The 22,901-nt window shown below is 40.9% G+C and overlaps 1 protein-coding gene across 2 annotated transcripts in view; it reads right to left on the bottom strand.

Annotated features, from left to right (window-relative positions):
• Positions 1-22,901, bottom strand: part of syt1a (synaptotagmin Ia) — a 393,465-nt gene that overhangs the window by 301,447 nt on the left and 69,117 nt on the right. For both annotated transcript variants that reach the window (XM_017709110.2, XM_017709112.2), the window contains exon 2: positions 17,753-17,795. The gene's annotated coding sequence lies outside the window, so the exon portion shown is untranslated. The remainder of the gene's footprint in view (positions 1-17,752; positions 17,796-22,901) is intronic.

The following is a 22,901-nucleotide window of genomic DNA, read 5'->3' as shown; positions in this document are numbered from 1 at the left end:
TGGTACCACTGCATTTTTGGCAGAACTGCTCCTTTAATGCATCATTTATTAAGTTCACAAATTGCTGTCTGGCAATAGCTCACAACCACATGACAGCAATTAATTTCAGGAAAACTTGAAGAGTCGTTGGAAAGCCTTTTTTATGTAGATAAGCTATTACTACATATTGGATAGTGTAAGTGGTACGGTAGGCCCATCTGTCATTAAAACACCACTTCTACTTCACAGTCAAACCTGTCACACTTCCTGCACAATTCGAATCATCCATATCCTTAATGTGCTTAACACTCTTTTTGGGACTTTTTTATTTAGGATCAAAATGTCAATACATTCCGTCTTACTGTCTGTTTCAGAATAATCAGACTCATTAACCCTTTCAGGCTGACATAAAATATGGCTATTTCTGCCTTTTCATCTGCTCCTCTCCATTAATGCAGTTGCTGCATTGGTTATGATCTAACAACATTTGCATTAGAAACTAACCAAGAAAACCTCTCTAAGAGTTACACATCAGCCATGTTTTAATGTGACTGATTAAACAAGTGCTTTCTGATCTGAACCGTGCTGTGAATGGACTCATGAATCTGAATGGAGCTGGAAAAAATCACTACTATCACAATACTGTCATCCAACAGTAAAAGAAGCCTTGTGCATCTTTTACGCAGTGATGGGAAACATTGCCCTCTCCATGGATCACCACCTTATCGTGGTGGAGGGGTTTGCGTGCTTGAATGATCCTAGGAGCTCTGTTGTCTGGAGCAAAAGCTCCTCGTAGGGTCTCCCATGGCAAACTGGTCCTAGGTGACAGGTCAGACAAAGTGTGATCCATAATAACCCCTATGAAAACACAAAAACAGGACTTGTGTACCCTGCCCGGATCAGGGTTACTGGGGTCCCACCCTGGAGCCAGGCCTGGGGGAGGGGCTCGTCAGCGAGCGTCTGGTGGCCGGGCATTTACTCATGGTGCCCAGCCGGGCCCAGCCCGAAGGAATTACATGAGTCCCCCCTCCCATCGACCCACCACCAATGGGAGGGGCAGTAGTAGGGGTTCGGTGCGTTGTGGATCGGGCAGTGTCCGAAGGCGTGGGTCTTGGTGTTCCGATCCTCGGTTACTGAAACTGGCTTTTGGAACTTGGAACGTTACCTCACTGGCGGGGAAGGAGCCTGAGTTGGTGCGCAAGGTTGAGAGATACCGGCTAGATATAGTCGGGCTCACCTCAACACACAGCTTGGGCTCTGGGTCCAATCTCCTTGAGAGAGGCTGGACTTTATTCTTTTCTGGAGTTGCCCATGGCGAGAGGCGGCGGGCAGGTGTGGGCTTTCTCATAGCCCCTCGACTCAGTGACTGTATGTTGGGGTTTTCTCCGGGTGGACGAGAGGGTAGCTTCCCTATGCCTTCGGGTGGGGGAACGGGTCCTGACTGCTGTCTGTGCTTATGCACCAAACAGCAGTTCAGAGTCCTTGGGAAGGGTGATTGAAAGTGCTCCTCCTGGAGACTCTATTGTCCTACTGGGGGACTTCAACGCTCACGTGGGCAATGACAGTGAGACTTGGAGGGGTGTGATTGGGAGGAATGGCCTCTCTGATCTGAACCCGAGTGGTGTTCAGTTTTTGGACTTCTGTGCAAACCACAGTTTGTCCATAACGAACACCATGTTTGAACACAAGGATGTCCATAAGTGCACATGGCACCAGGACACCCTAGGCCACAGTTCAATGATTGACTTTGTAGTCGTGTCATCGGACTTGCGGCCATGTGTTTTGGACACTCGAGTAAAGAGAGCAGCTGAGCTGTCAACTGATCACCACCTGGTGGTGAGTTGGATCAGGTGGTGGGGGAAGATGCCGGTCAGACCAGGCAAGCCCAAACGTATAGTGAGGGTTTGCTGGGAATATCTGGCAGAAGAACCTGTCAGATTGATCTTCAACTCACACCTCCGTCAGAACTATTGACTCAGAATGGGCCATGTTCCGTTCCTCCATTGTTGAAGTGGCTGACTGTAGCTGTGGCCGTAAGGTAGTTGGTGCCTGTCGGGGCGGTAATCCTCGAACCCGGTGGTGGACACCCCAGGTGAGAGATGCCGTCAAGCTGAAGAAGGAGTCCTACCGGGCATGGTTGGCCTGCAGGACACCAGAGGCAGCTGGCAGGTATCGACAGGTCAAGCGATCTGCGGCTTCAGTCGTCGCCAAGGCAAAAACCCGTTTATGGGAGGAGTTTGGTGAGGCCTTGGAAAGTGACTTTAAGTCGGCTCCGAAAAGATTCTGGCAAACCGTCAGGTGACTCAGAAGGGGAAAGCAGTGTGCCAGTAGCACTGTATATAGTGGAGATGGTGTGCTGCTGACTTCGACTGAAGACGTCATTACGGATAGAATTTCTAGGCGCAGAATTTCTAAGCGCCTTTCGCTGGATCGATTTGCAGCCGAGTGTGAAGCGGCCAGGATGAAAATCAGTACCTCTAAATCCGAGACCATGGTTCTCAGGCGGAAAAGGGTGGAGAGCCCTCTCTGGGTCAGGGATAGGCTCTTACCTCAAGTGGAGGAGTTCAAGTATCTCAGGGTCTTGTTCACATGTGATGGTACAAGGGAGCGGGAGATTGACAGGCAGATTGGTGCTGGGTCAGCAGTGATGCGGGCTCTTTACCGGTCTGTTCTGGTAAAGAAAGAGCTGAGCCATAAGGCAAGGCTCTCGATTTACCGGTCGATCTACGTTCCCATCCTCACCCATGGTCATGAGCTTTGGGTAATGACCGAAAGAATAAGATAGCGAATACAAGCAGCCGAAATGAGTTTCCTCCGCAGGGTGTCTGGACTCTCCCTTAGAGATAGGGTGAGAAGTTCGGTCATCCGGGAGGGACTCGGAGTAGAGCCGCTACTTCTCCACGTCGAGAGGAGCCAGCTGAGGTGGTTCGCGCATCTGGCTGGGATGCCTCCTGGACGCCTCCCTCGGGAGGTGTCACAGGCAAGTCCACCTGAGAGGAGACCCCAGGGAAGACCCAGGACGCGCTGGCGTGACTATATCGCCCAACTGGCCTGGGAGCGCCTCGGAATCCCCCTTGGAGAGCTAGTGGAAGTGGCTGGGGAAAGGGAGGTCTGGGCCTCATTGCTTAGGATGCTGCCCCCGTGACCCGAACCCCGGGGAAGCAGAAGATAATGGATGGATGGATGGATGGATGGATGGATGGATGGATGGATGGATGGATGGAGGGAAACATTGCAGCTCACAGATGGTGTTCTATATGAGTACCCATTTCTATATGAAACAACATGTATGTGCTATAACTCCTAAATAATTAATAGTAGATGTTGAATAATCTTACACACTGAAAAAAATATAGTTGTTTCTGAATAATTCATAGTAGATTTTGAATAATTCATGGTAGTTATAAATTCACAATACATTCTAAATAATTAGCAGGTATTTCATAATTGACATTAGATACTGATTCATTCAAAGTAATACAAAGTAATTCAAAGATACTGAGCAATTGATAGTACTTACCTAATAATTTAGATTTAGATAAGAAATAATTAATAGTTATTATTTAATCATTTACAGTAGTTATGCAATAATTTATAGTAGTTACTAAATAATCTATAATATTTACTGAATAATTTTGAATTATTCAAAATGAATAGTTTTTTGTACAGTGCAATTAAGAGTTTTTTTTGTTATTTTGCAGTGAAGTAGCAATGCATGAATACACAAGAAATAAACAATAAATATAGACTTTTGATCACTATTGATCACTAAACATGCACTTAATACACTTATACATTTATACTCTTAAACACCATTAGTTTCAGTTCTTGCTGCTTTTAAAGCTCCATTCTGTCTGTTTTGTCATATAACTGCAGAGCCCCTGCTGTAAATCCTGCAGATGTGATTGCAGTGCGACAGGGGATATGATGTTTTTATTTTTGTAATTTGCTTTTGTTTTTTTTTACAGCCGATAGCTGCCTGAAGGCTGAATCACAGTGGACTCCAAACCCATAAAGCACCACTTCACTGAATAGATGCTTGATTAAAATGTCAGAAGTAATAAGAGAGAATGAAAGACGGCACTTGCGTTAGGGGGGTCTATCATTTGCCCATCTTTATCAGTTTGATTGACTTTAATAATACCAGGTAATGAAGTTGCACAGTGGCTCACATCCACAAAAATGCACATTACTGAGGTGCTGTTCACACATATACAGATATTTTTGAAAACTGTCCTCCTGTCTATGTGAAGATAGGTTTTTGGAAACTCTTTCCAGGGTGGGAATGTTTTAAAGCTATTGTTTTTGTGTGGATTTATGAAGCCAGAGGAGAACCCTGGAACCACAGAGAAGGCCTAATGATTTCTGGAAACCAAAAAATATGTGTCTGTAATTTTTTTCTTCATTTTTATTCAGTAGAGTCATGCTTGTATTTAACCCCTAGAAGAATTATGGTAATAGTCTTGTTTCATTAAGTTTTGGATGGAAACAAAAGGGTTCAGTTCTCAGAAATTGTTTTCATTTGTATCATCTCAGTAGTTATAGACAAGCAAGCTGTATTCTGGTTACAACTTCAACATCTGAAGAGAAGACCTAATGTTTTAGATGAAACATCAGCATAATCACTGTGTGACAGAGAAATCAACTAATCCGGCTTTGATTTACAATAGGTGGAACCAATTTTGTGAGGAAAAAATGTCATTCCAAGCCTTCTGGAAGTCCTAGATACATAGCTGGCTGAATATGAGCGGCAGCCTAATCAATGGGTTGCAGCAGCTCTATACCAGCCTCTCTACCAAAGGAGTCACTGTGAAACTGCTTTAAGGCCAAAAAGATGCTAATATGCCTGTCATAAGCTTCAAGTAAAACATGGACTTTCTTTAAGAGGCTTTAAATGTCTGCATTTAATCTAGAATGACCAAAAATGCCCATGCAAATTGCTGTTAGCTTAACACTAGTTTTTATTTTAGACAGAGGTTTGACAAATATGCTCCAAATTTAAGACCTAGCTCTAAAATGCACTGTTCACCACAGGATAAAGCTTGATGTGCTGATGCCACAGCATTTAGCTGTTTTGTAGTGGATGCAAGAAAATACACTATATAGGCCCTTTAATTTATTCAATGTTAACTTGGTTTTAAGTACAAGCAAAATCTGGTGGGTGAAGCCTTATTCATCCCACAACCACCCACCCACCCACCTCCACACACACCCACACACCCACCCACACACACATCCACACACACCCACACACAGTTATAAATGCAGGCATGTCCAGTCCAATGTTCCTGTAGATAGTTGCTCAACCACACACTCCATAGAGATAAATTATTGAGCAGTTACATTATTTTGTCACACAGAAATCATTTGCTTTTTTAAGATTTCATTTTATGGAAGAGATTTGGTGCAGCGAGAGCCATTTACTGTAGAAAATTGAATTAGAACATTTCTGCTGCTCTCTTTGAAAGCTTTAATGGCTAAATGCCAGGGAAGTATAGATATTTCTTAATGCGCTGCTCTTTATTCTCTGCCTGTTTCGCCTTGGCCTTGACTTTCACACATTTTCCACCACACAAACACACTCCGCTTCACTCCCGCAGATTTTACAGTGGCTGTGGGTTACCAGGAAGGTGAGGGCTATGAGATGCTTTTATATGTTTTTGATGAATGACCTCACTGCTTCGTTTGCTTTGGACTTCAGCAGAAGTGGATGGTGATGAGATAAATGTCCTGAATTACTAAACTACTTCATTTTTCAAGTACTGTATTCTACATTTATTTTGCAAGCTTCTATCGCTTCTTTGCTGCATACAAAATAACTCAAAATGTACACTCAGAAAAAAAGGTGTGAAACGGTCACTGGGGCAGTACCACTCCTATCACTGGGGTGGTACTCTCAAATGTACATCTTAGTACCTTTAGTCAGGGAACATAACTGTACCATAATCCATTGAAATTATATTTCCTAAATTGTATTTATGCCACACACCCTGTCTAGTCTCCAGGCTTTTTATTTATTGTTCTGTTTTAAAACATGAATTATGGTTATGAAAAACATGGTTATGAAAAGGTATAAATATGTACTTTTCACCTTAAAAAAATATTTAAGGTACACAGTTGGACCTTAAAACCACTGTTTTACTTTTAAGGGGGCAATTTATATGTTTATTTCTAACAGTGTTTAGTGTTTATCAGCCTTCATGAGTGTGTTTCACAACCCTCTTCCCTGCTGCCCAGAATGCCCTCTCCAAGCTCCGCCCACAAATCTGTTCTTGTGTAGCTACTTTTTTTGAGGTTGGACCAGCTTTACTGAACCCTGGTAAAATCCTACCTATTAAGAAACTGCAGCTCATGACTCAGTTTATATCACAATACCTACATTTAGAGTGAGATATTCATTCAACCTAATGAGAAACTATTTCTAAAATCTAAATTCAAAGTTCATTAATTATATTCATTCTTTTTTCCTCTGTTCTTCCTTTGTTTTTCTTAATTCTTTCTTTCCTTCTTGCTTTATCACTTTTGAATTTGGTGACTGCTTGAAAATCATACTCTCACAATGCACTTTGTGTAATCAAGAATTTAAGGATAAAAATCTGATACTATATATATAGCTATATATACACATTTGGTATACAGTTCACCAGCTGTTAAATACTGTTAACTAGCCAAGTTAATATGGTAACCTACACCACTAGCTACTGTAGCATGGCTTTATGCTACACCAATGGGTTTACCCACATTTTCTCAATATTGCTCACTCTTGGCTGGATATTTTTGGAAGATGAATCACTCTCAATAGAGCAGTGACACTGATGTGTAAAAACCTTAACAGCTCAACTGTGCCTTTAATTGTACACCTTCAGAGTGAAATCTAAGGTGTTTCTAATAAAGTGGCCAGTGAATGTAAGTATAAGGTAGGGGTTTCCAGTAAAGTGGCATGTGAGAAGCAGGTGGACTTCTCCCCACAGATGGGAGTGGTGATGGGAAGCACTCTGATTTCTGCTGTAGGGTTCCTCAGGGAATTGTAGATAATCATCTCCTAATTAACCTCCAACACTTAGTCTATGCCACAATCTCCACATCCACAAGTGTCTGTTAAACTGTTAGCACTTCTTAGCACCACTGACAAAGAAAGCAGCAAGTATAGACCTGCCATAACTGTACCTACTCTCACTTCTCAACAACTGTACCTACACTTATCAGTGTATCACCTAACCTATAGGTGCACTTTGAAGGTTTAGAATCACAGACTGTACCACATCTGTTGCTGAATCAGCCCCCTGTATCCTGACTACAGCTGACCAGATATTATGTACAGTATGTATCAGTGCACTATTCAGAAATGCACAATATAAACAGGGAACTGGAATGACTGTACTCAAAAAAGGAAGTTTTGCTGGTGAATTGTGTTGTTTTTAACTTGTTCACAAACCATAAATAAGAAATATTACAGTGTATACCACAATCATGAGAATGTCATTAAGTATTGTGATATTATTGCCTCACTGCCCACCCTTTCCTCCCAAATGTCTCCTCGCCAATCTGTCTAAGCTGATGGAAAAGCTTGCCAATAAACAAACTGCAAATGTACTGTTGCTTTGAGTTTGGTCATTTGGTTTCAGCCTGTTTGCCTGACTGTTGCGAGATGTCTAATGAGATTAGGATCCAGAACGTGTTGTATTGTTTTGCCTCGGTGGAAACATTTGTTATTGTCATTCTTGGCTACGCCCGTTCAGAGCCTCTTTCCTCCAGAGGACAGAGGGACAGAATGACTCACTGACTAGGAGGTGTTGTGAGGCAGAGGAAGTAGAACCCTCTATGGCTTTCCTGCGACACTGTTTGTCATGGAAGTCCTTAGTGCATCTGAAACTGTGGCTTTAACATTAAAAATAAAAGCGTTTTGTAATTCTGCCACAGAAGAATTGCTTTTGTTTCACAAAGAACCTTTAAATGGATGAAGAATTTGTATAAATGAGATATGTTGTCATGATAAACTCTTATGGGGTCAAAAGAAGCTCCACATAATGGTTCATAAAGGTTCTACCTCCAAGCCAAGAAGTTTTCAAGAATATTTTTTTCAAGAGTTTATCCAGAGCAATAGGTTTATATTTCAGCAAAGTTATTGTGTACTTAGTCAGCCAAGATATGTTTGGTGTGTGACGTTCACTTCTTTAGTTTCACACCAAATCTACTAGGCTAAAATAGCTAACATGTAATGGAGGCTTGTACTCCACCAATTAGCATGTATCAAACTGGTTCGAATTGTTAAATAATCTCAAAGAGACTTACGTATGTGGTTTCTAATACTGTACGACACACTGTGATCCATACACGTGGACTAAAACACAAAAGCAGAGTTAAAAACAGGAGCAGTCACTTTTAGAGTTAGTACAGTGCTAAACATTGGGTATATGCTTCCATTGCTTTTCATCCACACTAGCCTCATAGCTCCAAAGCTAAACCTCTTGGCTGACAAGTTACATGTGGGACTTTTTTTGCAAAACCATCATAATAGCTGATGTCAAATGACCTTTAAATCAATGTGTAACAATACAACAAATGATTATATTACGTGGATAATATTACCTACATGATTAACAAATGGCATTTTTTCACATTTCCTTGCCTCAAATGATTCCCCTCACATTCTACTCTGATTCATATTCAGATTAATGTTTGACTAAAAAGACACCACAAGGTGCAATGACTCATCAAAGTTTTCCCAACAGCTATTCACAATAAACCTAGCTTTATTCTGCTCTCTCCAGCTGCTTTCAGTGTATTTTAGTATTACATGACAGATGATCTTGGGTCTATTCAAGCTACCATTGGCTGTACACAGTGCATATTAATAAGCATCTACCAAAATCCAAAGCCTTTTTTCCAGCACTGTGCATCTATTACAGATCCATACGCAGAGCAGCTGGGGACGTTCTGGAGTTTATTGCAGAGTGGGAAGAGTGCATGTGTTTACCATAAGCTCCATTTGCATGTCTGCAGTTTGGGTGCTGTAATTAGCATTATGCAATGGAGCCCTCTTCAGGAAAATCACATATTGATTGCTCATTAGAGCCTAATGAAAATGTAATCATCCATAATGTAAAAACATTTAGAGGTTTTTATCATTGCTGTGGAGCAGACGAGCAGGGGTTGGGACAGAAGTCAGACACTTACCAGATAAAATGGATTTGTTAAGAGATTCTAAGAAGGTGTAGAGTGGTAAAGGCTGTAATTTGGCCAAAAAATCTTATCTACACTGATCAGTCATAACATTATGATATAACATATATATACATGTATATACGTATACGTATATGTATACATATACATTATAACCTTGTTTCTACACTCATTGTCCATTTCATCAGCCCCGCTTACTATATAGGTGCACTTTGTAGTTCTATAATTATATATACTTATCTATAATTATATATGTTAGCCCACTTTCCCCCTGTTCTTCAGTGGTCAGGACCCCCATGGACCCTCACAGAGCAGGTACTATTTGGGTGGTGGATCGTTCTCAGCACTGCAGTAACACTGACGTGGTGGTGGTGTGTTAGTGTGTGTTACACTGGTCTGAGCACCTCAGTGTCACTGCTGGACTGAGAACAGCCCATCAACCAAAAACATCCAGCCAACAGCGTCCTGTGAGCAGTGTCCTGTGAGCAGTGTCCTGTGAGCAGTGTCCTGTGAGCAGTGTCCTGTGAGCAGTGTCCTGTGACAACTGATGAAGGACTAGAGGATGACCAGCACAAACTGTGCAGCAGCAAATGAGCTGTTGTCTCTCACTTTACACCTGCAAGGTGGATTGAAAAGGTAGGAGTGTCTAATAGAGTGTACAGAGAGTGGACACAGTGTTTAAAAACTCCAGCAGCACTGCTGTGTTTGATCCACTTGTACCAGCACAACATACACTAACACACCACCACTACCACATCAGTGTTACTGCAGTGCTGAGAATGATCCACCACCCAAATAGTACCTGCTCTGTGAGGGTCCATGGGGGTCCTGACGAAGAACAGGTTAAAAGGGGGCTAACAAAGTATCAGAGAAACAGATGGACTACAGTCTGTAACTAGAAAGTGCAGCTTTACAGTAAGTGGAGTTGATAAAATGGACAATGAGCGTAGAAATAAGGACATAATGTTGTGCCTGATGTTGTGTAATTCAACTGTTTTCCCTTGAACCAAAGGTAGTCAATCAAGCCAAGATAAGCTTACTTCTTTAGTTTCACACTGGAGTTATGAGTCTAATGTGGCTTGCAAATAATGGAAGCTTATTAGCATGCCAACAAACATGCAAACATTAAGTCTGATGTTTATAATATAAAGGTAAAGTTCTGAATTCAGTGGTTAGGATATAAACAAAGACATTCAGAGTAGTTTGGTGCGAAATGGATCACTGTGGAGCAGTAGTCTAGTCCTGGAGACTTACCTTTCTGCAGAGTTTGGTTGCAACCTGTTTCCAGTAATCTTCCCTGCTACTTGCTTAACGCTAATACACTTGATCTAACCAATCAGGGACTTTAAAAGAGGCTGATTAGCTGGAGCAGGTATGGCAAACTGTAATTGGAACTAGGCTCTGCAAGAATGAAGCTTTCCAGGACCAGGGTTGAAAATCACTGTTGTAAAGAAACTTACTGCCTCTGATTTCTGTACAGTGGTGGCGATAGGAACCAGGGGTCACAGTATCTATAACACACTATACAGCGAACCTATACGTGTCTTCTGGCGTTTGATATGTAATGTTGATGATGTTACAATAATGACAAGTCTGAGAAAAAATGTTAACTGTTTTTCCTTATACTGCCCTGTGTCTATCCCTCCACCATCAGTGGTTTTTAAAAACATGATTTAAGCCAAAACTTTCTCAAATTCTTCAGACGTATGGTTCGTATCATGAGCCTTTCACATCAAAGCACTCTGAATGACTTTAAATAACCATTTCTTTACACATTTTAAAAATTTGTAGAATTCCCTTTTAAAATGTTAGCAATGCTAATACTGTTTTTTAGACAGTTTAAAGCAATTTCCAGCTTCTTCCCCTCAAATGGGAACAAAGCTGAAAATGAAACATAATTTATGGAGAGCAAATGTAGACTTTGTTAGTTGATGTCCAACATCCTTCTGTATTCAGCTTATTTTATATTAACAATAATATGATTTTATTTATAACGGTATTTTATCCACACACACATATACACATCCTGCATGTTCTGTGCTCATTCTGTTTCTGTATGGATCAGAATGCCGTAATGTGCTTTAACAGATCACATAGACACGCGGTGCTCCAGTTCCTTCCAGCAGTGATATGTGTTACATAAGCTTTGCATGTTGTATCATGTGATGTGACCTAGTCTGTTCTGGATGCAGTCACTACTGTGTGTGTTTGTGTGTGTGTGTGTGTGTGTGTGTGTGTGTGTGTGTGTGTGTGTGTGTGTGTGTGTGTGTGTGTGTGTGTGTGTGTGTTAAAAAACGAAGCCAGACTTCAGTCTTAGAGTTGCTTGCATTTTTTTTTGCTTCTCATAATCTAAACCAATTCCAAACACATTCACTGGTGCTGAGCTCTGGACTCTGGGGTGGTCAAGTCATTGTTATGAACACCAGCAGCTTCTTTGTTTGATTTACAGATGGTCTCTTGTTTGTTTTATTTCATTTTGCACTAATGACTTCTTAACAGCTACACATCCTTTCGCACCCATAACAGAAGGATGGACAGAAACACCTTGATCTTTAGAAAGAGAGGAGATAAATGTTCTCCTCTTTCTCACAGCTGAAAGCTCTAAGCACTATTTGTCTGATGGTGACAGTTTTGGTGGTCTAGCAGGTCTTAGACTGTGGTTAGAAATCTTTTAGTACTTTTTTGAACTTCAGTTTTGGAAACTCTTATGATCATTTATCTTGCTTTAATGTTTCCCCTTCCTTACACAAAAGAATGATCTTATATCTGATCTTCCTGAGAAAAACCTCTTATAAATGAGTAAATTGTACTTAATTGCTGTTTAAATTGGAAATTTGATTTGCTACAGCTTCAACCCCAAACATTAAACTGTCTAAACAGTTACCGCATTGTTTGGATTCTGACAGTGTTTAAACAGTCTAATATATTCCCACAATAATTCTGTATTCAGTCTGTTCCGCTGGTTTCACTGAGATGAAGCATCAGGCTCTGGCCTGTTTTCTGAGCGAGGTGTCAGCCGTATTAATATGACATTTTGGATTGGTGAGCGTGATCGGAATTTGTGATTTTGTTTCAAGGATTCTTCTTGTGTTTATTTTCCCTAAAATACTTTTATCCCCCAGGAGTGGCAGAACTAATGAATATAATACTGACAAGCTGAAAAAACCCAAACAAACAAAAAACCCAGAACAAAATAAAATGAATCACTGAAATGGGTACTTATAAAATATAAAAAATACATATTTGCTTGTCTTGACATGTCCTCTGTTCTTAATATTTAATTTCTCTCCTTTTTCATCAGGATTTCTAGCTTTTTGGAGATTTTTCTGCCAAAGTCAGTGTTGCATTCTTTCTCAAATCCTTATAGGATAAAGTTTGTATCACATCTAACACTAATAGGTGGTGTTTTGAGGGCTAAACCAGGATTTTATCATAACATGAACCACTGGTGGAGAGAATTATATGATAAAAGAACTAGAAGTGTTTGTTTATTATATGCAAATGTTTAAAAAGGTAAAATGGATCAACAAGCAAATTAAAATGTCCTGGGCAGCAAAACTGAGCCTTGAGTTGACAGTAGTTTACACAGCACTGTGAGAAAGTCCAATCAGGTGCTGTTGATGGAATTGAACAAATCCATGACTTCTAACTGTATTTTTCTAAACAACATATTCTGACCTCACTGAGAACAACTCAATCTATCTTTACTGTATTTACTACATGTATGTGTATTTGTTCTAATGTTGTAATGTTTTTACTGGCAGAAACAAAATTACTGCCCAGACAAAGAGTTGGATTTTCATTGCTGCTTAAAACTTCCGAAGAATAAAGATGAATGTCCACCCACTGTTCAAACAAAGCTCCCTTGTTTATTATAGCACTATGTTTATTGTATATAATAAACATGAGAGATTTGTTTAAACAGTTTATGGACATTCATCTTTATTCTTTTTAATCCTGTTTTGCGCCAGACTCTGGAGGGATGTGCACTATCTATGGGTTTTGCACAGCACTGTATTTCCCCATTAGATCTCATTCCTTTACTATAATAACAAACTATAATGAAACCAAAGTCGCATTTAAAAATGTCATTATGCACTCTTAAAAAAGATGATTCTTCAGGGACTCTTTAGTAAAGACAGTGGTTCTATATAAAACACTCAAAGAACCATTTGCATACTCTATGTAGCACCAAAAAGCATTCTGCTATTCTTACCATGTAATTCTTGTAACAACAGAAGAACTCTATTTGGTGCTATATAGAACCCTTTTCAAAAAGGTTCTTTATAGAACCACAGACAACACATTCTATGCTAATCTGAAGAACCATTTCACCATGCAAAGAAGAGTTGGAGTTATTATTGGCAGTTTTCTACAGAGTTGACTTATTATATACAATACTTTATATGTTGGTTGATGGATTTCATGATAGCAATATATTAATGGACTGTATTTATTTTCCGTTTATATTTCACAGGTTGGACAAACAGAACTTTTGAATTTTTTCTGTTTGTTTCAAAGTCAAAAAGTTACAAAAACACAAACTATAGCTCTTCTTCTGGCATAACACAACTGAATACGCAGCAACTTCTCATTCAAATCATAATGACATAACATCCTCTCTTCTACTCACAAACACTAATGTGGTATTAATTCAAAGTTTAAATTCTGCAGATTCTCCACTTTTTTGGAGTCAGAAATAATTAATGTAACATGATTTTCTTATCACCGGCAATCACTGAGACTTTAAGAGTTAAAAAGAAGCTGGTTTGAATACCAGTTTAGGCTAAGCACAAACAGTTGAGAATGCATAGTTTTTGCTTGAACTCTATGACTCTGTTACATGCTGAGTTGTGCATTGTGACTTATTTTGACTCTTTAACTTTAGGCCTGACTCTGGACAGGAAGGTTAAAGTAAAAGACTTGTTTGGATGTGTATGAATTTCTCTGTCCTTTAGCAGACGGCCAATGCACTGACCGCTGCATTAGTGTGATGAGTCACTGGATGACAGGCCGAGGGGGGATACATATTCAACATTTCCCTCAGACAACCTCCATCTGCCTCAGACAACCTTAAACAAAGCCTTATGCTCTAACTACACCACTCCTTCACAAAATGCTCATTATATTACGTTATCAAAAGTATCAAAAGTTTAGCTATTGTTCCATTCAGACTGATGTATGAAAATGAGCTGATTTCTGATTGGATGTCTTGTACTGTGCCTCTTTCAAAAAGAGGACTGTATTTAGTCCATATTTATTATATAAGTGTATAAGTAAACAGGATGTTTTGAGCTACCAGCATTTACATACTACATCAAACTATACTATACTAGACATAGCAGTGTGATGAATGGACCAACAGAAATGCCCTAAAACTACTTGGATAAAATCTAATTATATTAACTTACATTAATGTTAAGAATGTTTTTCTCCCTTTTCTGTAAAGTCACCATGTCCGAGATTTGTTATGACAGAGACAGAGTATGGTAACTGCCAATAAATACAATAACATTTTTTCTCCAACTCTTGCTGTAACTATGTGTGGTTTTAGCTTTACAAATAATTTGAGAAACAGTGAAAATGCCACAGACCTTTCTATATTTTTGGGTATAAATGGGAAAGAGCATGGCCTGTTACATTAGGCAGACAATGTAACGTGTGGGAGCGATGAGGAGGCAGACGCATGCGCTGAGATAAGCGAGATTTATTAGGGGAAAATCAGTCCAGGGTCCGAGAGCCAATATGGGCAGAACGAGGCATAGTCATAACAAAAAGAAACACAGACTAAGCACTATAACAGAGACTATGAAATATAACGAAGACCAGAAGAACAAACACCAAACAATACCATACAAAGACCAAACAATATACTACAAAGACCAGCAAACAACTAGGGAAAAACACAGGGCTTAAATACAGAAGGCTTAACAAGACACAGGTGGTAAACACAGGTGAGAATAATCAAGAGTCTAGAAACAAGGGGGCAGGACAGGGAATAATCAAAACAAAGAAAGCATATGGACAATATCAAAATGAAACAAAAGTACATGGAGAACTGGGAGGGGCCAATCGTGACAGACAACTTCTAATATTTAGAAGTTAAATATCCTGATTATAATCTAATATTGATGTTTTTATGATTAAATTTAGTGTAAGATATAATGGGATCTGTCTTCTAAAAAGTTTCACCTTTGACGCATCAGTCCACAGAATATTATTTCCGAAATCTTGGGGGTCATCTAGATGTGTTTTGGTAAATGCCATCAGTCTTTGTGTTCTTTTTGATCAGCAGTGATTTGTGCCTTGCAGCTCTCCCATGGATGCCATTTTTTAAAATAGAAGCGGTGATTGGAGGGCTGAGAAAAGAAGGGACAGCTTGGCAAATGGCATGGTAAGTTGAATGGACATAATAATGACAACACTCACAGAAAACAAATCAACTTGTATTATCTTAAACAAATCAAATGTATTATCTTAAAATCTTCATAAATGTTCTTGCTCTGTTTGTGTAGGCCTGTGATCAATCTGGCCAATCCCTGGTGAAGTCCCTGTGGGGGACATGAATGAAAGTGGTATTTTGACCCAAAATATAATGAATTATATTAATGTATTAGAGTTTAGTATTCAAAAGTGTTAGTATACTAATAATAAAAAAACAGAAACAGCTGTAAATAAAGCATATAAATAATTAGAGTGAGAACTAAAGTGTAGATACACATTCAGATCTTCAATTATAGTCAAGGTTCTTCTGCCTGGTAACAGCCCTATAGTTGTTGCCCTCAAGCTGACGGTCAAAAAATTCAAAGAATATGTTAGGTGGGTAACAAGCAGCTGACAAAATGGCCAACACTCAGTCCCCCTTCACTCCTCTCACTCGCTGTGTGTCTCTGGATGAGGCGATTGCCTCTGACAGTTCAGCCCCTTGAGACTGGCACTCAAATCTGAGGCCAGAAAGAGGCTGTGATTGGCTCATCAGTGATTGGCTGGGAAGGGTTTTCTCGTGCCCTCTGATGAAAGACAGGGGAAACCTGTCATCACACATCATTACCATCATTACGGTCACCGCCATCATCTCTGTCTACTGCTGCCCGCCACCTCATGGTGTGATTTGCCCATTTGAGCAAAGGTCACAGATGTTGTGACCGCCACTTTATGGATAGTTGATTCAGCTGGGAAATAAACAAAGAAAACCTCCACTTCTTCTACTATTTAAATGGTTCCTATCATGAAAAATCAGTTTTTTTCTACTGTTTTTAAATGAAGCCATGTAAATACTGGTTCACTCTTAAGTCCATGCTCTTCATATATGGAAAATAAGCTGCAAAAACAACCTGTCTAGAATTCATCATGGTTATGATGTCATTAAAGCTAACACATTTACTATTCAAGCTATAGTACTTTAGCCGGCCAACTTAGTCTGACGTTATAAAGAATGCTTCAGCATGGATTGTTTTTGAAAGGCAGCAGCCAATCAGAACACAGACAATTAACATATACCAATCTTACAAGCACAGTAACATGCTAATAAAATCATTCAAGACAGAATATAGTATCTGATCTAGAGGTTAGTAAGTGTATTTATGCTACTAGGTAGCAATAGTTTTATAGCACTTGCTTCAAATAAAGAAAAACCAGCACAGATTAGCGTAACTGGTCACCAGCAAAACCAGAAAATGTTGTGTTATGGATGCTGGTATGCTGGTTAAACAGCACGTGTGAACAACTAAATCACTAGACCACCATAAACCAGCTTTTACCAGCATGCTGGTCTGTGCTGTTATTTCAGCAGAGCTGTCTCCACCTGTCTCCACCAATGTCTCTGGTTGAGCTTAGAGCTGAAACCCCATCCTCAGTTCAGGGGCATTTTCTAGGATTTTACATAGTCAGAGGTTTACAATTATGAGGTACAGGCTTCAATCAATTGCAGCATAGACACAAACACACACACACACACACACACACACACACACACACACACACACACACACACACACACATACACACACACACAGACTGCTAACACTGCCAACACCACTATCATGGCAATTGTCTGTTAAATATATAAATGCATATAAATGTTCTCAGAAAATATGTCAAAACTTTATAAAAGTTCGTAGCTCCTAATCAAACTATGCTAATACACCACAGCAAGTATTGTATTCTTTTTATATATGTGTGTGTATAGCCAGCACGTCAAACCAATAGACAGACCATGATGTCATACTGGGATATCCAGCAAAGTGCATTGCAATGAAAATGCAGAAACAACATTTTGCCTTTCAGCTAGAGAAATGGAGCCAAACTGAGGTGAGGTATCTAGCTAGCTGGACACCTTGCCAACTTTACTTTTTTAGTTTTGTCCTGCTCATCTCAAAAGTATTTTTGTCCATATCCATTCTCTCCATTATAACGGCAATTTCACAACAGTAAGTTTTAACATCTATGTAGATGTTAGCTTTAGCTATCTGTTGTCCTTCTGTATGAACCAAAAATCATTAACTAGTGAGCTATTTAATTAAAAAAATCAAACAGCTTGCCACAAATATTCACTGCAAAGTGATTACGGTTTTGCAAAATGTTCACTCACCTCCAAAATAGTGATCAGAATGGATTAATCCCAGTCGTGAAACCTAAAAAGAAACAAACAAATTTAGTAATGCTAACATGTCAACAAGTAGACTTTTTTCGTTCATTTTTCATTTCAGTCTGGCTATCCTACATTCTGTATTTTTTACAGATGAAAAGGAATAAACCCTGCTCCCCCTGAGTTTTGGGAGGTTAAAGGGGACTATATTTTCATCAAGGCAGAGAATCGATACCTCATTGAAGTGCTGCCCAGAGGCCTCTGCTCTTTAGCCGCTAATGTTTTTCTGTGCCTGTGAGCTTAACCTCCACTCAGGAAATACACTCTGACAGAAGCGTCTCTCCTTTTTGTTTCACACCTGGCTCTGTCCTTTACATTGCGGCAGAAAGCAGCCCTCATTTAACCAAGGTTAATATCCAGAGAGGAACAGAAGGTGAGGGTCAGGTAATAGAGCAAGTCATCCACTTCAGCGTGGTTAACTCTGGCTTCCTGGAGACTATGTCTGTGGCATAAGCTTAAAGCCACAATGCAGCATAACAGCAAGTTGCCACAATTTCCCCACCCTTTCCCAAATATAGTTGACCAGCCACATGGTCTTCTTTAGTTCTATCACTGGTGTAGCAAAGATATCATAGCTAACAAGTAATGGAAGCTTGCTGTATGGTACACTGTTGTCTGTCTCTTTTTACTCTGTCTGTGTTTACAGATAACAGTATGTAATGTATTTCATCCATCCATCCATCCATCCATCCATCCATCCATTATCTTCCGCTTCTCCAGGGCTTGGGTCGCGGGGGCAGCATCCTAAGCAATGAGGCCCAGACCTCCCTTTCCCCAGCCACTTCCACTAGCTCTCCAAGGGGGATTCCGAGGTGCTCCCAGGCCAGCTGGGCAATATAGTCACGCCAGTTTGTCCTGGGTCTTTCCCGGGGTCTCCTCCCAGGTGAACTTGCCTCCCGAGGGAGGCATCCAGGAGGCATCCTAACCAGATGCGCGAACCACCTCAGCTGGCTCCTCTCGACGTGGAGAAGCAGCGGCTCTACTCCGAGTCCCTCCCGGATGACCGAACTTCTCACCCTATCTCTAAGGGAGAGTCCAGACAGGGTGGGAACATAGATCGACTGGTAAATCGAGAGCCTTGCCTTATGGCTCAGCTCTTTCTTTACCACAACAGACCGGTAAAGAGCCTGCATCACTGCTGACCAACGTCCAAAACACATGGCCGCAAGTCCGATGACACGACTACAAAGTCAATCATTGAACTGCGGCCTAGGGTGTCCTGGTGCCATGTGCACTTATGGACATCCTTGTGTTCAAACATGGTGTTTGTGATGGACAAACTGTGGTTTACACAGAAGTCCAAAAACTGAACACCACTCGGGTTCAGATCAGAGAGGCCATTCCTCCCAATCACACCCCTCCAGGTCTCACTGTCATTGCCCACGTGAGCGTTAAAGTCCCCCAGTAGGACAATGGAGTCTCCAGGAGGAGCACTTTCAAGCACCTTTCCCAAGGACTCTAAGAAGGCTGGGTACTCTGAACTGATGTTCGGTGCATAAGCACAGATCAGCAGTCAGGACCCGTTCCCCAACCCGAAGGCGTAGAGAAGCTACCCTCTCGTCCACTGGAGAAAACCTCAAAGTCAAGGGACTATGAGAAAGCCACACCTGCCCGCCGCCTCTCACCATGGGCAACTCCAGAAAAGAATAAAGTCCAGCCCCTCTCAAGGAGATTGGACCCAGAGCCCAAGCTGTGTGTTGAGGTGAGCCCGACTGTATCTCTCAACCTCGCACACCAACTCAGGCTCCTTCCCCGCCAGTGAGGTAACGTTCCAAGTTCCAAAAGCCAGTTTCAGCAACCGAGGATCAGAACGCCAAGGCCCACGCCTTCGGACACTGCCCAATCCAAAAAGCACCGAACCCCTACTACTGCCCCTCCCATTGTTGTTGGGTCGATGGGAGGGGGACTCATGTAACTCCTTTGGGCTGGGCCCGGCTGGGCACCATGAGTAAATGCCCGGCCACCAGACGCTCCCCCAGGCCTGGCTCCAGGGTGGGGCCCTGATAACCCTGTTCCGGGCAGGGTACAGTCCTGTTTTCGTCTTTTCATAGGGGTTATTATGGATCACACTATGTATTTTATGTAATTATATAATTATGTTATGTATTTCAGACACTGAATAATCTTATGTAGTTTGAGGGAAGTATGTAATTTAGACTGATTAGACTGGCACAATGCCTATTATCAGGCCAACAAGCAAACTTCAGACATTAAGCACACTTGAGCTGATTGACTACACTTGGGGTAAATTTTATATTATTTTTTTCACCAAAATATAAGCCAACTAGATAACTAGACTTAATAGTGTGTACTGAGCTCAAGAGCAGGAAGCTTGGTACTTAAACTGCTGTTGAACAAACTTCTTCCACACTGTGAAAAACTACACATGCCTAAAATGGCTTGGATGTACAGGTCTGGCAAACACATTTAACTGGTATAGAACCTTTCATTATTAAAGCACAGCTGTAGTTTACGGCACTGCTCCAAAGTACCCTTTGTGAAACCTTTATTTATATTGCAAGGAAATAATTCTAAAGTTGATTTTAATATAGTACACTCCACATAGCTCCTCTCTCTGGCTTGAAGCAGAAACTACAGCCAAGTCTAAAGAATTTGCAAAAACAAGGAAAGTGAGGGAGACACAAAGTGACAACTGTAGATGCTGAAGGACACAGTAAAGAAAAGCCACTAATCCAGTGTCTGCGCTCAGAAGGAAGGAGAAAGAGAGGAGGGTGAGAGGAAGGGAGTGAAGCTCTGCAAGGGTGATTGATGGCCGTTATGAAGAAGATGAGAGAAAAAAAAAGTGTTCAAGGTTGAAACAATGACCAATGAGGCATCAGCGGAAGAGTTAGGATGATTGATTTGGCTGACACAGCAGAAACCCCGGGCTACTGTGTGGATGGCCTGAGCAAAATGAGATTTCAGTGTTCTCTGACTTTATTTGTGCTGTTGTAGAAAAGGGCTCAACCCTGTCTGGCTCCAGAAGTGGAGAAAGAGTTGTTGGCGAGGTGTGGGCCATTTCTCATCCAGTCAATATCAAGATTTTATTACCCACAATTGCTGTGTTGCTGTGTTTTATAGCTGAAAGAGGCATTACACTGAGTGGTACTTGGCTCTCCGAGCCTCAGCTCAGAAATGCTTACTGCAGATAAACCGCGGAAATCCACTCCAACAGGACAAACAACAACAAAGACGAATCCAAACACTGGGATGGTGCGCTCTACCTGGATTGCAGAGAGGCTCTAGAATGTTCTCTACCATTCAGACTGGTTTATTTGGCTTATTGGTTCGTCTACTGAACAATACAAAGCTACCTAAAGACGATAGTAGAATAATATGTGGTGGAGAAGGATGGTGTTTGGTGGTGAATGTTGGTGTTTGGTGGAAAAGGATTGTGTTTGGTGGTAAATGTGTTTGATGCAGAATAGCGATATTTGACAGTGAATGTTTGTCTTTGGTAGAGATTGTGATTGTGGTGTTTCGACAGTAATGGTGGTGAGAGCTGGAGAAACATGCTGACCCATGGATAATGATGGTGTTTGTTGGAAAATGATGGTGTTTGGTGAAGAATGATGATGTCTCATAGGCTACGTTTACACAGCAGGTAAAAGTGGCCCAAATCCGATCTTTTTATTCATATGTGACACAGATGTGTATCTGTATGTCAGTGTGAATAGCAAAAACCGCATTGAATCTGACATTTTCAATTCCTATTTGAGACGCTTTCATATGTGGTACTGAAATCCGATAAGTTTCCAATCTGCAGCAATGCGACTCAGTCTGAACAGCCAAATCGGAATTCATGCAAATTTTACATCAGTCCAAATCGACATGTCATAATTTCACGGTGCTGAGGCTCATAAACATAATTTGATGTTTCTGTAACAAAAAACCAGAAGAAACTTGAAGTGGTTTCGAACGAAATGGCTGAAAGTGGCCGGAGGAGACGAAGGCAGAAGCGTTTGAAGAACCTGAGGGCACAAGCCAAAGAAGCAGCCGTGACCGGATTACGTGCCCTTTTTATGGTGAACTCGAACAAACTGTGTGTGCTGAGTCCAGCTGTCAGCCCTGGAGCTTCATAATCGCTCCTGTGATGCTGGTGAAGTCGACACTGAAAGCTCACAGAGCGACCGGCGTTCTCTGGCCATCATGAACAGCCAAACAAAAAAAAAATCGGATTGGGTAAAAAAAAAAAATGTTTTTACCCACTTTTACCTGCTGTGTCCAAGTAGCCATAGATAATGATGGTGGATAATCAATCATAATCATAGGACTTAGTTTGATAATGATGGTGGTTGATACCAAATGTTATTGTTTGATGGAGAATGATGACATTTGGTGTAGAATGATGGTGTTTTTGGAAAATGATGGGGCTTGGTGGATAATGATGGTATTTGGTAGCAATACTGGTGTTTAGAGAACAATGTTCATGTTAGGAATGAGTGTATAGACTTCAACTGTAATTAAATTTCTTAGCATAAATGAAACCCAACATTACATTTGAAATGCTCTGAAATCTTACATCCCACAGCTAATATGAAATCTGCAAAGATATGCCTGAAACAGAACAACCCAATTCTAAAAGAATAAAAAGGCAACATAATTGTTATGATATTGCTGCAGAAGCAGTTCAGGTTTCAGGATATGTTTTCATGGTGGCCGTTTGGCTTCCTGGTGGGAGGAAGAATCCATGCAGCAAACCAAAAGCACCAATTACAGCTAGCAGCAGCAGTCAGTGAGAGGTACGCTAGCTACAGCGCCGCTTGTATTATTCAAACCCAATTATTGGCCATGCAGTGACAGGGGAAAAGGAAAAAGCCCAGGAGCTCTATGACTGTATTTACACTTCTCACCTCTACCTCTCTCTCTCTATCTCTCTCTTTCTCTCTCTCTGGTTTCCCCCACCCTCTTTCTCTCTCTGATTAACAAATCCATCACCTGCTGTCTTTGTAGTGAGGCATTCAATGCTAAATCTCCTCAAACTTGATTGACGCATCTCTTCCAGCATGGCAAACACTGTCAGACAATGATATTCATAAGGCAGAAGAGGAGGAAGAGTCACACAAAGTGAATAAATCCCCTGTAGGGCTGT

The sequence above is a fragment of the Pygocentrus nattereri genome, chromosome 1, assembly GCF_015220715.1.
Source record: "Pygocentrus nattereri isolate fPygNat1 chromosome 1, fPygNat1.pri, whole genome shotgun sequence".
NCBI classification, from domain to species: Eukaryota; Metazoa; Chordata; class Actinopteri; order Characiformes; family Serrasalmidae; genus Pygocentrus; species Pygocentrus nattereri.
The sequence above is the reverse complement of the archived record's forward strand: the minus strand, read 5'-3'. Positions and strand labels throughout refer to the sequence as shown.